The sequence below is a fragment of the Triturus cristatus genome, chromosome 6 (assembly GCF_964204655.1).
Source record: "Triturus cristatus chromosome 6, aTriCri1.1, whole genome shotgun sequence".
Taxonomy (NCBI): domain Eukaryota; kingdom Metazoa; phylum Chordata; class Amphibia; order Caudata; family Salamandridae; genus Triturus; species Triturus cristatus.
In genome coordinates this window covers 965,082,865-965,101,291 of record NC_140589.1, presented here as the reverse complement: position 1 = coordinate 965,101,291, position 18,427 = coordinate 965,082,865, and the positions used below count along the sequence as shown (strand labels likewise).

The 18,427-nt window shown below is 42.8% G+C and overlaps 1 protein-coding gene across 4 annotated transcripts in view; it reads right to left on the bottom strand.

Moving 5' to 3' along the window:
- HIVEP2 (HIVEP zinc finger 2) overlaps positions 1-18,427 on the bottom strand; it is a 453,335-nt gene that overhangs the window by 53,435 nt on the left and 381,473 nt on the right. For all 4 annotated transcript variants that reach the window (XM_085611672.1, XM_085611673.1, XM_085611675.1 and 1 more), the window contains one exon: positions 3,970-4,013. The gene's annotated coding sequence lies outside the window, so the exon portion shown is untranslated. The remainder of the gene's footprint in view (positions 1-3,969; positions 4,014-18,427) is intronic.

The window sequence follows — 18,427 nt, the reverse complement described above, 5'->3', positions numbered from 1 at the left end:
CACCTGTAGCATTGTAAGGACTTTGAACACTACCAACCCTCCTGCGCTTGTCGCATCACCCAATATGTACTTTGTTTGCGGAACCAAAGCCTACACCTGGCTCCCAAGAAACTGGAGGGGCACGTGCTACATCGCCTTTGTTTTGCCACCAACCTACACAGCCCATGCAGAGCATCATCGAGAAAAACGATCTAAAGACACTGATCAAGCAGACACTGCCTCATCACAGTTCCTCGCCACAGCAAAAGGGCTCATCCCGCTATGGGGTCCGATGGCAAACAGCCGAGCCATCAGACATCTATCCCAAGCGGTAGAGACCGCCCTGAAACATCAATGCTGGCATCCTCACCAACAACACTGCTGAGCTCCAAGCAGTCCGTCTGGTTACCCTTCTAAATCGCATGGTCCTGGACGTGGTACTAGTGGACCGTGGAGGAGCATGCCGCATCATCGGTGCCAGCTGCTGTATATACATTCCTGATAATTCGCCTTTTGTCTATGAAGTAATCGAACATCTCCATAGACTGTCTTCAGAAATTCATCAGGGATCAGAAACCTGGACAATTGGAAGTTGGCTTTGGGGCATCTTGAAGGAGTGGGGTTGGAAAATATCAATTATTCTCTTGGTCCCAGTATTGAAAATATGTGGTTGTTGTTTGGGTATACACTGTATACCACCTTTGTGTTCTCTTTGTATAACTACCTTGCACCCTAAGACTATGGACACTCAGCTAACAAAAATGAGAGTAATGTATGATCAAGAGATACAGGACATTATGGAGATCGAAATAGACTGACAAGTTGGCTAGTTATGTTCAAAGGGGCCACTGTTAAAAGCAAAACGACAATCGTGAACATTGCCTGCGCCATCTTGTCTGGTGGAAATTTCTATGTGCACATAAGCTACAGTCATTTTAATCTATCACAGCCATTTTGTACTCTGTAGTCCACCTTTGTTTCACCCTGCCCTTACTAGCATCCCTCTGACCGACCTGGTATGTGTGCTGGGGGCTATAAACTCTATTGCCGCAACAAACCTCAGCACCACTTGCTGCCGCAAACTCGTTTTTCCTCTCATCTCTGTTTACAGGCAAACCTTTGGACACTCTACCCCTCACTACACCTAGTTACACAAACAGGTTCCAAACACCAAAAAGACTCTTGCAACATGATTTATCAACAGAACGGACTCTTAGATCTGGCCGGTCTCACATGTTTTAGACCCTGAAGCAAGGTCCAGCTGCAAGATAAGATTGTCTGTTTGACCTGGGTGGGAAGAGAAATACTGTTGGGCTTGTGTGACAACCTGCCCGGTGCGGGGACTCCAAGCTTGTGTAACCATGTTGATGAAACAAATGCATTGTGTCAAACCTGTATAAAAGGAAGAGCCAAAGGAGTTATCAGCTGAACACCTCCCTCAGACATCCCGGTGTCTGCAGTTGACGTGATCTCCTCATGAAAAATAAACCTTTTTCTTGTATTCCAGTTTCCAGCGCTTGCCTCATTATTTTGATAGGGAACCCAAAGTGAATTAGAGGTGGAACTCTGCACCAGGCAGCATTGAGGGTCTTAGAAGACTCGCTGTCTTTCACAGTTGGACTGCAAACACGAGTTACTTACTTGTAATTAGTCTCTTATTTTCTATGATGTTATAAATGTGAGTTTTTGGTGTGATGTTTTGTCATGTTTTTGGCTTTCTTGCTGTCTGGGCTTTTAAACATAAACAAGTGTTAAGTAACACTTCATCTTTTCATTGCATGGCTGTTCCCAATGTTTACATAGCCAGTGTTTATATATCAGTGCAGGGACAAAGAGTCCTAAAATTTTAGCAATGTGCTGTGCAAAAGATAAAAAAAACTCATTGAATCTTGGCCAGGCAATGCGGTTCCACCCTTGTATTATTTCTATTATGGTTCGATGCACATCAGCTGCAATATTAGCAAGTTGAAAGCAGTAAACTCCATGCCTATAGCATGATGCTTGCACACTTCTCTGCCTCAACCAGCTGCAAAGCTTGTAACTCGGTATGGGGCACCGAAGTCTTTTTATTTTCAAGTCTCCATAATGCGTATGAAACTCGAAAACAGCTTTAACAGACCAAACCAAAAAAAGCGATTTTTGGATTTGGTGACAATTACTTTTCTACCTTTTACTCGTTCTAAATGACAGAGCCATAGTGATGATGAATTTCCTTCCTATCTATTTACAGCAAAAATTTGTATAGTGCCATAATCGGCAACTTACCCCCACCCACCGTCTGAGCATGCATGAATAAATAAATACACAAGACAACTTTTGTTCTGGGAAAATATTGCTGCAGATTTATTCCATACAAAGTATGCAATATGGTGGGTTATCTTAGGGCGATCCAAGGGCGGGCAGCAGTACCAACCTATGCCTAATTTGTATTCTTTTCACTAAAGATTGGGGGTGGTATGGTGCAGCTGACCAGGAAAGTTCACAGTTGAGAAAATTATTCAATACCTAAATCATAACGTTTGGGGGTGCAGCTGTTTTGCCCCGTAAGCAGTGCACGCCTTGAATAATAAGTAGTACCCAAGTGCACTAAAAGTCCTAACCTGAACAGAGAAATGCGAACATTGAGTGTCCTATTCAAGGGTAACACTTTTTTTTGTCACATAATTTTCAAACAGCTTCTGGTCACTATGCTCAAAAGTAAGGAAGGTAAAATTCCTCTTAATCTTATCCTAAATTATTCAAACTCTGAGCTGCCCCACAAAAAATCATACTTTACACATCAAGTGAAATGTTAATTACTATTCCAGAGACAAATTGCCAGAGCCTTCTGGAAAAGTCGGAAATCTGCTTCGTTAGGTTTCTCTAACTTTTTGAATACATTGCCAATTTTTTCAAGAATGCACAAACATGCTAAAGGGCCTTCCTCGAAATCTCCCACCGTCAATGATTTCAACAGAATTCTTCCTCCATACTTGCTCTAGGAGGTTTTCCACAAGTCAGAAAATCTGCACACATGGAGAAAATGTGCCTTTACACATAAAATTGTATTGTGTTTTTTTATCCATAAAGAAAATATATCCCTCTGCAAAGTACCACTTGCTCTCTGCCCTCTTAAAAAATGAAGCAGCTTTGGGTAATTTTTCACCCTACTGGGACCAACCATTTTTTGGAGTACTTATAATTATGTAAATGACCTTGAAACCTCCACTGCAAATGTTTGTGATACAAACGCAAAGCCATAACATGCTCCTCCCAAGGAAGACCTATAACTAAAGGTGAAGAAAATCTGCCATGAGGATGGATTTTCCAAAATCGCATGTGCTATTTGCAATCGTAATATTCCCAAAACTCTACTATGGGTAATCAAGATATATATCTCGATTGGAAAATAATGTTTTCACCCCTACTACGTGAGAATGTTTGTACATAGGGCATTCAGTGCACCCAATAGGGCACTACCGAAAGTGCCTTGGCAAGTCCTGTAGTAGGAGCTTTTTGCTGCGGATGTCACTTCTATTTGCTGATGTTGGCAAACTTCTTTGTGTAATATGATGTCTTATGGAGCAGCCATACAGGCTTTCTGTGTGGTTTATTAAACACTACTATATTTTTCTATTACATTACTTGTTAAACAGACCCTTTCATCATCTTCCAGAGTAACAGGCCGTCATTGTAAAACAGTCTGGTAAAAGTACAAAATGAAAACCACAGTCAAAAAGCATGTAACTTGCTTATCATTGTCAGTGTTTATTGAGTAAGTGGGTGGGGGATGAGTTTTACACACAAAGCCGATAATGAAGGGTCTTTCTGATTAGTGGTGTGTGGTGTAAGTTGTTATATATGCTCAACAAGGTTTACAATAAGGGATCTACATAATGAGAGGTTCCACGGAGAATATGTTCCTAGGCGAAACTGATTTCCAGCTACACACTGCGGTATAGAATCATATCAAATATTTTTTAACAACAAAACAGGCTTCAGCCACCATACCTGCAGCTCCCAGGGCTTGGCAGGCATGCCCGTCTTGATCTTTCCTATGAAACAGAAAAAGAAGCCATTGAGATACACATTGTGCTCAAACAGTTTATTTTCAGCACTCAAACTTATGTCATCATTGGACCAACAAATCAGAATTTAGGCCCATTAGTGATGTCAAATAACAAGTCAGTCAACACAGTTCAATGAGGGGACCTAAGCGCATATGGAACATGTACTTTGAACAAAAGCATCGCTCATGGTTGTCAGATGTAACATTTACTACCTCTGGCTTACCTCTTAGAAGGTTTGGTTTACACTTCTTACCCCAGGCTTCAGGAGCCTTGAAGGTAGTGCTAAGAAAAGAAATAACTTGGTTCTAAGAGCCTAGTTAACTTTGTGTGGTTTGCAATCCTAGGTCTGATTCTACTCCCACAGCAGCAAACAGGAGGCTGTTGACGGGCTAAGGGAGAGGCAGTGGTCAAACTTGACATGTCATCCATGGTCAAAGATTAGATGATCTCCCTTCTGCTACTATGTCAATGGCACTGCTGTTCCATTCTTTTCTGTACAAAAATATGAGCGGGGAATTAGAAGCAAACTGTTTTCCTTACGATTGTCGCAACAAAATGGGACCTAATACTGATGTCAGATCGTGATACTGAGCAGGGAAAGCTTTTCGACCAGATCAACAGGGGATATGCTGACTGTACAAAGATGCGCACAGCATCCTAATATTTGCAATTGTTTCAATCCATTGGTAATAGAAATTGTTGTCATTCAATCAGCCCCGCTGAATCATTTTACTGTAGGCCATCTCTCAGGTTAAGTTCAGTGATCGAGGTCAATAAACACCTATCAATTTACCAACTGGTAAGTGTGGTCATATGCATCCAAAGGCAGCAGTATGGTCTGTGAAACACTCCAACAGTTTGACACGTATTGCAAAACAAGAATATCTGGCTAAAAGTGAGTAACTTAGTACTACGTCACTAGTCACACAATTCAGTTAGTTTAGAAACACATTTGTTGGAAATCGGTTATATTGGACACAGGCTGCAAATTTTCTTAGCAACATTTTGGCACATACTTCACTGTTGTGGAGCAAAATATTTTTTGGGCCTGCGCTGCTACGCTTTAAAAATAAAAAAGTAGACTGCAGTGCTGTACGCTTCCCTGACACGCAAATGACCCCATTCTACGAAACGTTGGTGTGAACCAGAGTTAGTGCCGCAGGCCACCGCCCGGAGTAGCTCTTGTGGGCATGAAGTATGCAATGACACTGTGCTATGAGCCATATAAATTAAATTGGGAACTTCAACAGCAGTATGAATTAGCAGCCACACTTGCCTAAAATATAAGGCACGATCGGAGGAAAATTAGATTGTTTCAATCTACCATGTACCATAGTTCAAATAAAAAAAATATTTTTTTCTCTCATCATTTTGACCCACTTTCGACCAAAGTTTAAGCACATTATTTTTTATCCAAATATCTTGTGCACTTTGGCCTAATGATTCCCCACAAAATACGTTTATTTAGAGAAATCATTGTTTTGTTTTGTTTTTAATGCTTAAATCCTACCTCTAACTTCTATATTGCTAATTATTTTCCTAACCCCAGACTTTCCTTTTTTCAGTTCCTAAATAAATTGTGGTTTTCTGGTACAACATAATGTCATCCTATTTTTGATGCACAGCAACACTTTTTCCTACATCAATTAACCTTAAACCTAACACAATATTCCATTTAATGCGTTTACCTCCCAGAATCTAACACACCAAGGTAACTTGTTTAATTTTGAGCCTTGTACATAAATAGAAATCAGAGATGCGTAGAAATGAATAATGGAGAACTGTACTCTGACCATCTGACGTGTGCCCAGTACTGGACAGTTTATTTTATTTTATTATTTAGCGTTCAAAACTCCCCATAGAATATACTCTTTGTAGATCGTTTGTCTGTTGCGGCAATTCCATTGTTATTGATTATGTTGTAGCAGATTATTTGACTGCTTAATGATGTACCTTATGAAGCCATACAATCCCAAAATAAACTGACAATAATATTTCCATTATTAGAAAATCAGGCGTGTGGCCAAGTAATAATATCTTAATCTCATTTAAAATCTCCATAAATTGCACATATTGACGTACCACTGAAGGGAATACATAAACATTAACTAACACGTTTCTAGAGGAACCCTGTCAGTTAGCACAGAATAACTCAACAGCTCATGATAAATGGGATACTTTATTATCAGGGTCATTGACCTCCGCTTCAGTTTAATCATAACAATGAGAATAGATGAAGAACCTCTTGCTACAAGACTGGAGGTGAGGCGGAGCAATGAATATGCTTGCTCTGTTTTCCTGAATAGAGATCTGAGACAGTTGCTTTGAGCTGCCACCTCCACAATCATTTTGAGTACTATTCCACACCTGCACAAGTTGTTACACAAAGTTGACTATAGGTTTAGACCCTTCTGGTCCATCCATCCATCACTGCTGTGCTTCTTGCTATCTCCGAGTGCCAGATAACTTCCACTGAATTGAGGAGGAAGGTTTAAGCATGTCTTACACAGTGTGAGAATGAGGCCTACTTGGCAGGAGACTTCCAAGTACTTACTGAACCTGATTATTAATGGGATACGTCTCATGAATATATATGTATGCATAAGTGTTTCGACTCCCTGATAAGTTTAGCTCCTAATTCTAGTGAGTACATAAAGAAAGTTAACTTGGCAGCAGACAGCTCATTCCTTGATTATTAGTATTACGCATATGCCAGGGCTCATTATGTCCAAAGGTATTCACATAGAAGTAACAGAATATGTCCAAAGGTCACTGGCGAGAGCCCTAGGAGAGCAAAAGTGAAACTTTCAATTTCACAGGACCAGTCATAATCCTTGTAGAAACAATGTAAAGTCTAAAGCTTGTCAGATATACTCCATGATACAAGAGTACAAAGTAGATTGCCTCACTAAAGTCACATGGCACTATGGACCAATGATCTCTTTTTCAGATTCCAATAAAATGTCGGCTGTAGAAACAACTCAACTCTGTATTATTTCAAGGCACCACATGAAGAAGGCAAAGGAGCCAGTGGCTGCTCCTCCACTAACTTTGTTATTGTCATTTTGTTTTTTGTATTCCGCTTGCAGCTGAAGCAAGGTGGGTGGCGCAGGGCTCCCTGAGTCACAGGGGGAGGAGTGGTGGCAGCACCTAAAGTGCGCATGACGCTTTGGCCAGCCCTCTCGGGCGGCCAACGCACCATGCACACTCTGCATGTTCTCCACGTAGGCTGTATTACAGCCTGGGTGGAGAACACACACAGCCTACCAGTCCCTGTCTGAGCGCCGAACCATGGCACTCAGACCAATCACAACACTGCTAAGGCAGGGGATTCTTCGAGGCTGTGTGCTTCCTGCCAGCATAATGGAGTAAGAAGAGGCGGCGGCAAAAAGGTAGGTGCTTTTTTAAATTATTATTCTCCCCCTCTCTCGTACCCCCTCCACCCCCCTGGCGCCCCAAACCTTGTCGGTAGCAGCCGCTACTGCTAGGAGCATTCATGCCCTGGGAACCAGCAAAGGGCAACTCAGTAAAGGCATTGAAAGTGCTGCATAGGAATTCTGTCCTCTGTCTTCCCTTGGAATTCTACAAATCTTGCTTGGCCTTCATTAACATCACCATTTAAAGGTCCTTAAGTCTACATAGTATAACATCTAACAAGGGACCACTGTACATAACATTTATAACACAGGCTACAAACACAGCCTAAAAGTAGTACAGAAAAGTAATTTGCAACATTATACAAAACACTAAAATAACAATGAAGTTATTTGAAAACATTCTGCATGTAATTCACCTGTGTAGTGGCTATAGGCAACATTTCCATGCAACATAAAACTCCATAACAAATAACTCTTGAAAAGACTGCATAAGATTCGTTTGTAGGCCTGTGGAATTGACATAGTACCACATCCTAGAACACATGCCTTACAGGGTCATTTTTCTGCACAGTCCAAACAGGTGTTTGCCTATGGCTACCCTGCTGACATGTCACATGTGTACCCTTATAACAAACGTAAAATCAAGTGACAAAAAAAATGGTGTTGAAAAAAAATAACCTTGTCTAACGCGCCACAATACTTTGAGATGCCTCTTACGACTCTCGGAGTAAAGTATGTTGACCCTGTACTGACTAATGACAATGGCCAACCAGTTCCGCAGATGACTAGAACCTATGAAGTGTGGAATCTAATATGCCCAGACCTGCCAACGTAAAAAGAAAAAATCACTGTGTGAGGTGCGGAACGTGACCATGGTCTAGTTTGGGGCGTGGCTTCACCTCCTGCCATGAACAACCATAGAGGCACTTCTGCCCCCTGCCAAACAAAAACTCTAGCTGGCGGTGGTGCAGATATCTTGGGGTATTTTCACACCACTTACTGAATATCAACTGAACAGCACTTAAAGAGGAGTTGGAGAACCAATGCTATGCAGTAACTTCCGGCTTATCTTTCCTACCACTACACGTGACCATGTGAAGGGAGCCGATATTGTGTGACACACGATGGCACAGTGTGACTTGGCACGTCTATAATCTAAAGGCCCTTTCTTGCGCAGAAAATTAAACTTCAACGAGCTACTGCATGCTGCAGGCAACAGGAGCGATATGCCTAAAGTCTACATATCCCGATTGTTCTACGCTAAAGAAAGCCTCTTTAGTAATCCAATGTATTGTGCTCCATAAGTTATATTTCTATAGTCTAGCATTGCTGACATTAAGACATAATCCAGTTACTTTAATCCTTGAGCAGAGCAAATAATCGTCACAATTTACACAACACTTGAAGCTCTAGTTTGGACACCACACAGACTATCACACACTAAGGCTGCAGTCAAACTAAATCTGAGGTTATATTCCTGTTGAGAGAAGGTGGAAGGCAATTATCAAGCTCTTCTACAACCAAACCACCGTTGAGTCTACAAGCCTCCACGGTTTACGTCAATGCTATTCAGGCTTATCGCTTCACTTCAATACGTGGCCTATTATCACATGCCTGCCTTCAATTCTGAACAACGAGATTTTGCCTCACTAAAGACATTTAAGCATTTGTGCTGAACTTCTACAAGATACTGCACGGACAGCAAGCCAAGTTGGAAGGTAGGTCAATATTATGCACACTATGCTTGGCGAGAGTTGGGTCTAGCTTCAAACACTTTTGTCCCATTTTCATGGAAACCGGGGATGGGCAGTGTGACAGGGCTGCAGGTGGCCCATCCCTGGGTGGGTATAGAAGAAGACTAAATAGCTGATTAGGAGTCTATCGGTCCATGGACTGCCAAACTCGCAGTGGCCCGACTGGCGGATTACAACTTTCTGCCGCTCCCTGGGGGTGGCATGGCGGAGGGGCAATATAATATGCTGAGCAGGACTGGCACAGTGTCACCGAGTATATTTCGAGTTACTCCATCGTCAACCTTTTAATGGCGGTGAGCCTCCACGAAAAGGCTGGTGGTAGGGATGCCATGGGGATGCATTCAAGGGGGTACAACGTGTGCCCCCCTGTCTGCTTGCACCCCCAGTTCCAGCACTGCATGGACTTCACAGGCCCTGCTGTGCTAGAACATTTTTGTTGCTTCCATTGCGGTGACCTTCATCAGGGCCCACAGTGGGAACGTCAAAAAGGACCATCCCCCTGCATGAGTTCAACCCGTAATCAGGCGAGCGGTCTTTATGTGGCTTTGGTGCTGGCGGAGAGCCGGAGCAGGGGTGCCAAAGTCTCAATTAGCCACTAAGATATGTGTATCTTATGCCTCCAAAACATGATGCTATATAGTAGTGCGGCCCAGAAGCCTTGTGTGTGCTTTGATAGCAGGCGGGCTTGTGAAGGGCATTCTATTCCGGGTCCAATTAACGAAAAGTTGTAATTCTCTGCATATAGAGGCATAAGCAGTGTGGAGGTTTATGACTGTATGGTATTGTTTATCGTGACGGGAGTGCACTTTTTACTTATTTTTATTTTTTACACATATGGTGTCAACTTTCAACTGCAGCAGTTTTACTTTTTTACTTTTAAACTTTTGATTTTCATTGCATGTTTGCAAAAACGAAAAAATTAAAAAAAATCCATTGCATGCCTCCCAAAGCCAGACCTATTGGCATTGCCAATGCTTGCTTTATTTATTGGATTTTTTGTTGTCATTCAACGAAGGCTACTTAGATTGGACATTGGTTTTAGACTAGGACGACACTAGAGGGCAGCATTCTGTCACAGACAACAGGACTATACTTCGGCGAGAACAATTACTCTTCAAATTCCTCTCTTCCCTCACAGTCCCCGTCAGCAGGAGAAGCACGGGTTAGCTGGAAGTTTATGCATGACTCCTAGCAGACTGTAGGAACTAATTTAAAACAATATCAAGGAAACTGCATGTGCCTCTCCAGTCGGGCCAGCATTCACGTAAAAGTCTGGATTCAGACCTTAGGCCTGCAGGCCTCCAACGTACATTCATTACTATTACACTTTGTGACTCATTTTCTGCATCCTGGACTCCTCAAACAAATGGGTTCTAGTCATAATTAGATCATTTGACGGTTGAGAGCTCCATTGAAGACAATGGAGAAGCTCAGGGCTTATAATGGCTGGTATTAGTCCGGAGCTCCAACATTCCAATGTTTGTCTTCATGTTTCGCCCATTCTATTTAGAACATTGTACCCTTAGTGGGTAGAATGTTCTGATACTTGTATAACCCTTCTGCCTCGGGCTATACTGGTTGTTAAAGGCCCACACCCTTGTTAGAAGTCTGAGTCGCACTGGTTTGTTTCCTTCAACAACTGTATAGCCCTCAGTAATGAGCTATAAGGCTATATTAGACCATTAGAATGTTGAGAGCTCCACTGAGGACAAAGGAGAAGCTCACAGCTAATCATGGTTGGTATAAGCCTTCTGCTCAACATTCCAATGTTTGTCTTTCTGTTTCTCCTCTTTTTTATTTAAGAACATTCTACCCTCAGTGGGTGGGATGTTTTAATAACCTACAATCCTTCTTCCCTGGGGTATGCCGGCTGTTTATTGTCCTCTCCCTCATTACAGGCCCAAGTCCCAGGGCATTTAACATCCAGTACAGCACTCAGCAATGGGCTGCAAGGTTATATGATTGATTTCCTGCTACAGTTCTGTGACTACCTGAAGCCTAAACACTGTGTCAGGCCTTCTCAGGCCCAGGTCAGAGCTTACCATACAGATGTTCTGTGGTTGGAGGATGTAGGATGTTGGTTTGACCAAACACACATTAAAAAGCAATGTCAAGCACTTTCTAGGCCTAAGTGTGTGTGCACTGTTTGCATGCCACCCTCTCAGATGAGATATACATGTGAGGTGGGCATCACCATCTTCATTGAGTCTGCCCCTACATTTTAAATGACAGTGTAGGGTAGTCATTGGCATGCAAGCCAATACATGCCACATGCTCTGTGCCCGAACCATAGAGTTTCAAATGTACCCCAGGTGTGAGGAGCCTGGGAAAGGAGCTGGGCACACTGAAGATCCCTGAGCAGTCCTGACCCATCAATAGCTGTGATGTTTCCATTCATTACTTGCAGGCCCACTGGAATTATGCAATTTTGCAGCAGAGGCAGTTTAGCATGATTATTGGTTTATCATACTTGCTGCATAATCCACCGCCAGGTGCATAATATGCAGATTTCAGCATTAACATATGTATAGCTCAAATGAATCAAAAGCTGCAAAGTGCCACAGGTTGTGCCATGCAAGGGTTAACTGGTCACCTTTCAGTTGCTAAATACTGTATCCGACCAGGCAGTATTAATGTGCTAAAATTACAAACATGGGAAATAATACCATTACACATTTTGCCACATTATTACGTACAATTAATTGCCTTTCCTTGTCCCATAATTTAGCCAACCCTCTTGCATAAACTGATGCTTCTTTATGCAAAATCCCAGTGGCCCTGACGTTTTCTTATATATTTTTATATAAACAGACTAATTGATGTTAAGTGATGACCACCATTCGACTCAGTGTTTTAATTAATTGCAGGAGGACAAAGGGTCCACCTTCGTCCCAGCTTGTTCAGTCTACTATCACAAAGATTTGCAATCTTCCCATCATGTGTTTATATTATTTAACTTTTTGGTTTTGCCCTAACCACTGCTTTTGCCAGGATTATCTTTATAAATCTTTAGAAGTGCTCTCTAGCGAGAAAGAGAAGACATCAAAAGCCTGCTTGACCTTGGTTGCCTGAGTCTAAAAAAGCAAACTGTGTAAAAGGTTCTATATATTTATTTTGGATCACGTGGTAGTTTGTAGGACTGCAAATTCTCTCCCGCCTTCATATGCCACTCCACTCCTGTATGCTATCCCCATGGAAAGATGGCCCAGAGGAGCTAGCCACTAAGCCTAGCTCAAACCCCAAAGGCTGCAAATAATATATCCTACGCAATAACCCTAACTCACTAACTGAGGGGCGATTTGCAGACCCTACTCCAATCTAGAATTACCTGCCGATGATATGGTGTGCTTTCTCCAAAACTCCGGATCTTCCTTCCCATCACTGATCGCGAAGTAAGGAGCACTGAGGTGCACTTCTTGATAAACCATAGCATTCTTAGGGGATTATAAAAAGGGATCCGACGCGCCTGTGGCAAAGGTCTCTGCTGATTCAACTCTCATTTGGAAAGGGCTGCAGTCCAGAGGCTGAGCTGTCAATTCAGTGACTTGGGCTTAAACCAGACCCAGCACTTGAATTCATTTGGTGAGATTCTGTGCAAATCACTCAATGCCCTTGTCTAAAATGTACACAAAAAACCCCACCTGATGTACACGATCTTGCATAGCCTCCCAGAATTCTCCATAATGCTATTGGATCCCCTGATGATAATACCAGCACCACTTCACCGACAGCCTAGAACCTAACTTCACCTAGAGTGCCATCTTCTCTCTCATTGCTTACCACTGTTGTATGATTCTCATTGAGAAATGGTAATCTCCTGGAGACCCTTACAAAGCGACGTGCACGGCAGGGTCTGCGGTGACCAGCGAAAAAAGCATGGAAGGTACATAAAACGTGCCTCTTAATTTCAGACAAACAGGGGCTCCCTTCCTTGAGTCTTGTGGATCGGATAACCAGGAGGTAAAACATAATGATTTATTTTGCTAAGAATTCTTTCAACAACCAACCAATGATTCTCTTGAATGAAAATGTCATCGCTACTCCTTTTGAACTAGATTGAAAAAGTATACCCTCAATGTTCCTTTCCCTTTTTGCTTATCAGACAATAATAAATGATGTCTGTGAATGGAGCCCTTCCTGCATTTTAAGAGTGCTGACGACGCGGAGGAAGCCACAGGAGGTGGAAGCAGAGCTTAATTTGTAAAATAATAAGAGTTTTGCTCTTAAGCCATTGACAAGCACTATCAAATGCCAGAGAGCTGAATACCACGGTTGGCTAGTCTTGATTCCACCTCATGCCTCTTTAATCTTTCACCAAACACTCCCTGCCTCTTTATATCACACTTGCATGTTCGTTTTCATCCCTGCTTTTTCTCTTCACCACTTTTTTCCTTCTTTCTCTTCCTCCTTCTTTCCCCCTTTTGTGTTTTTCTCTCTCTTGCTCTGGATTAAAATCCTGTTGAGGAAAAGTGAGCGCTGGTCCCCCAAAATGAGTACCAGTGCGCTCCACCTGCAGCCACTGGTGCAAATTAAGCACTGTGTGCAGCGGAGACAAAGTCTCTCAATAGTAAGCATTCCCGCTAACCTGTATTTCTTCTACAGAGAAATGAATCATGTAATTTTTAGCTGATCCCACTTAGTATACAATCTCTTTATTCCATTTCTGATAATTCATTTCATCCAAAGATACCAATACATTCCAAAATACATTATTACATAAAAACTTTAGTAGATGCAATAAATTCCTCTAGTCATATATTTACAATATCATAGGCTTAAACTCAAACAAACCCCACTTTCACCCCAGTCCTCTTCATGCACAGCAAACAATCATACTTATACATACTATCAACATCACCCACTTCCCTCAGAAACCTCAATTGACCCAAGATGGCGAACAATGTACTTTTCTTCCGTAATTGTTGCGTCACTTCAGCACATGCGAGTATGAATGTATTATACTTCGACGCACTGCTATAATTGGATGAAATACATAATAAGAAATTTAATAAAGTGATTGTATAACTAAGTGGGCTCAGCTAATAATTGGATGGTTAATGTATATGTAGAAGAAATACAGGTTAAGGGTAATACTTAGCATTGAGGGAGTTGACATTTTCCTCCTTTTCAGAGTCTAGAATATATTTTCTGGGGGTGCCCTTAGTGGTATGTGATGATACAGAGGTAGAACAACCAGACCAACAAGGGGCCAAGAGGCAAGACCCTCACACACCAATGCACACCAATGAAAGAGGATCTGTGCACTAACTCCACAGCTCTGTACTTCTAATTTGCACTTCAGTGCACAACGAAGCCGACAGACTGGGGCATTTTGAGCAAAGCAGGGTTGGACTGGGACACAAAATAGGCCTGGGCATCAAAATAAAAGGCCCCCATTACTGAATCTGAAACCGTCTAAAATAAGCTTTTTCCTTAGCGGGCCCTTGGAACACTGGCCCAATTTTTTTTAATTTGAATACAAAATCCTCTTGCAGATGGACACCAAGTTCACTGTGAATCTCTTCCCATTTACTGGGTCATTTGTACTTTGAGAAAAGAGTTAAAGGGGAAATCTGACACACAAGGACAGGGGCAGCCTTGAATCAGTTTGCCCTCTCATGCCCGTTTAAGGTCTGGCATTACCTTTTGATTTTAATAAAATATTATGTATAATATACCTACTTCAAAGGGTTGTCAGTCGGCTCTATCCACTCATTGGTCTGTTGTTGTGTCGCTCATGTTTTGCCTCCACCCACTACAGCATACAACATGGGGCAATGGGTTCATCTACTTTAGCCATTGGCTAACTTCACTTTGAGTGACTACATTTTGCTCTTACACAGAGAGCACATCTACATAGAAACTAGCTCTCTTCAGTGCCAGCAACTGATATTATTAATTCCTCATGTAGACATATATTTTATTTTAGGAATATGTAGGGTGTATAGCATCCTTCTACATAGGTGAACCATACACAGGCATATCCCCACTACTTTTGGCCCTATTCACAGGCCATCTCTGCCAACGAGTTTCTAGCTTCGTTGGTTTTGACCATCCCCATCTTCCTTGGCTGCCAGCTACCTCAATTACATTGCTTTATAGTGTTATTTATGGTGCTTGGCGCACCCTGGCATCTGAGGTGCAGCAAGCACCATCCTGGTCGTACAGGCGTCCCTATAGAAACGCTGTACACAGGCAAAAGCATCAACCTGGGTTTCCATGACTTGTGACAGCGCATAGGAGAAAACTGCACACAACCCCTTTAGTTCATTTTACCGAAGCTCTGTAACTGGTATTTACCTCGGATTGCCGGGTCCATTTTCCCCGTGAGTGAGCTTCTCTTAGCATTGAGGAAATTTTACAAATGCTCAATTGCTATTACCCAGGGCACAAGTCTGTGGTACATGTAGGTAGACTGAGTCTATCCACTATTTTCACTTGCTGGAGGCCGCCCCCCTCTGCTATGAAGTTGGTCTCCAGTGAAATAAGCTGAACTTGTCTCTGTGTAATTTTTCAACACCCTGGGACACATTCAGCAGTGCCTGCTCTATTTGCTGATTTCTGCCAAGCAACAACGCGCAAGGGGTGGAGGGGCTTTTTAGGTTTCACCTGCACAGCGCTTGGGCTGGGCTTGTGAAATGTATTGAATTTGATATAAATCTTAAAAGGGGCTCATATCCGGCCCTTACTCTTCATTTGTTTTTGTGCTTGCCACTAACTTTTCCTCCGTTTTTATTGGTAGTAGCATGCTATTTCGTGTTCTTCGTGTTTTTTCTTATCAGCTGCCCATGACCCAAGTACTCCTCTTCATTCGCTTTTGTCGAACTTTTTTATTTGTGAGCATGCATGCGTAAACCTCAACGAGGGTATTGGAACACTTACAGACTGACACATTCACAGGCACGGTGTGTGTTTTTCTGGAGGTCTGTCCTCCTCCCTCGCATTACTTCAGCATAATTACTTTCAACCAGAGCACCTTCCCTGTCATTGCTTTCACCTACACCCACACACGCTCGTCGTGCATTGCATGTTTTAACGTTCAAGTCCGTACAGTGACAGGGCATTTACACTAGCAGTTTACTGGTTTAATCATGGACTTTTCCCTTGTTTAAATAGGGATGTCCCCATTCACCACTTGCATAGCGGGCGCATCAGCATGGATTGCTTCACTCATACTGCCCCGTAACGATGAAAGACACAATCACACACGTCAGGAGGATTTGCAGCTGCGAGCCTAAAACTACAAACTAATGCCTATAGTACCAGTGCACAAACACACTAAACTATCTTATCCAGTTCACAGGTACATAGTTGCCAATTTTTCTGACATGAGTGGAATTCTATTGCCGAATGCGTGACACTTTGAGCGACACATCGAACTAAGGAAAACGAAGCAATGAAGTTTGTTTAAGGAGAAAAAAGAAAAAAATTAACCCCTCCTCAATTTGTGTCTTGTGAAGCTCTAGAGCAGGCACTGAAATAAATACAAAAACCCTGTGGAAGGTCACTAACCGTACTTGCCCTTTTCTAACATGATTGGATAATGTTCATCGAAGCTTCAGTGGTACTCAGTTTTCAGGTAGACTCCCTTTACAGGCTACACAATCTAACTTTAAAAACAGCTGCTGCGAGTTGTAATGCGTGCGCCTCATTGCTATAGCTGGCAAAACTGCCTCCAGACCCGTCGTCCTCAGCCTGGGGGTTGTGAGGGGGACACTGCTGCCAGCCACCAGCTCCTTCAGTTATTGTACTTTATAACTAATAAAATATGTTCCGTGTGCGTGCTTCACTCAAGACTTCAATTATTGGCCACAAAGTGGGTAGGAAGTAAAAGGGGGTATAGAAGGGGAGAATAGAAACGAAAAATATAATAAAAATATATAAGCCTACAGGACTGAAGTCACACAGCACTTGTGATCCTGGTTCAAACACAGCCTCAAAGATGCTGAAAAAGCCCACCCAGGTCAATGACACGCATTAGGGAAGGCCTGGAAGTGCCACATAGATTTATAATTTTTAGTTTATTGACTTGTTAATCATTCAACTAATGTAATGTTACTCGAACATAGAGTGCCACCTTCTGCTGTAGACTCATAAATAAGTGCCGGGGTCGAGTAACGGAAAACACAAGCACAAATTAAGCCCTGCCTATGGATGTCCTGTGTCTCACTGCTTTCACTATAGAATCGCCTTCTTCTTCTATACTAGAGGGTACATTCTTGCACTATCCAACCACAAAGAGCAATGGCATGTTTAACCCTCTGCACGGCTTTGCCACATGTTATCTGGTGTCACCTTACAGTCTTCTCATTCCTGCCTTAAGTCTTCCCATGCATAAGGTACCTGACAGCAAATAGAAATCCAGCCAGTACACACTGATCCTGTGTCAACCTCTTTCACAGTGGCATAACACAGGCCCCTGCAGCCCCCGTGGTGTGGGGGAGGGCTCTGAGCCCCCCCCCCCGGGCCCGTGCCCAACCACGAAGAGCAATGGCATGTTCAACCCTCTGCAGGGCTTTGCCACATGTTGCGCTGGTGTCACCTTACAGTCTCCTCATTCCGGTCTTAAGTCTTCTCATGCATAAGGTACCTGGCAGCAAATAGGAATTTAGCCAGTACACACTGATCCTGTGTCAACATCTGGCACAGTGGCTTAACACAGGCCCCTGCAGCCCCGCGGTGCGGGGGGGAACCCGAGCCCCAGGGGGCCCCCTCAGCACAGTACCCTGGCCAGAGAGCTCCTGGTTACGTCTGGAGGGGGGCTTTCCACGGACTTTGCTGGGGGGACCCCTCAAGTTCCTTTACGCCACTGACAGCCGCCCGAACTATGGCAGAAATCTGCCCTATAGTCGTAGCCCAGTCTGAGCTGCCTTGATCCACAATAGGCTGGCCAGCCATGGGAGCTGCAGCCTGCCAGAATCTTAGAATGGCCTTGGATGTTGATAACATATTATTTTGCTGCCAGGCAGCTACAACATTGGCTCTTCACTGACACATTTATTTATTTAATTTCTCATCTGGCACTCTTTTCTGGGAAACAGCCATCTAGGGTCATATGTATCTACAATATAAGAGTTGGAACAAGCCCCTCGCATTTGCACTTTGGCAGTATGTTCTTAGGTGGTTTTAAAATACAAACTAATTGTTTTCAATAAGGGAATAACCTCATAATTTTCAAACTTGCACTTTTTATAAAGTTGCTATTTTGTGATATTATGTATGAAAGGTGTAAAATGTGTTACACTGTAAGTTTTTATTAACTGAACAA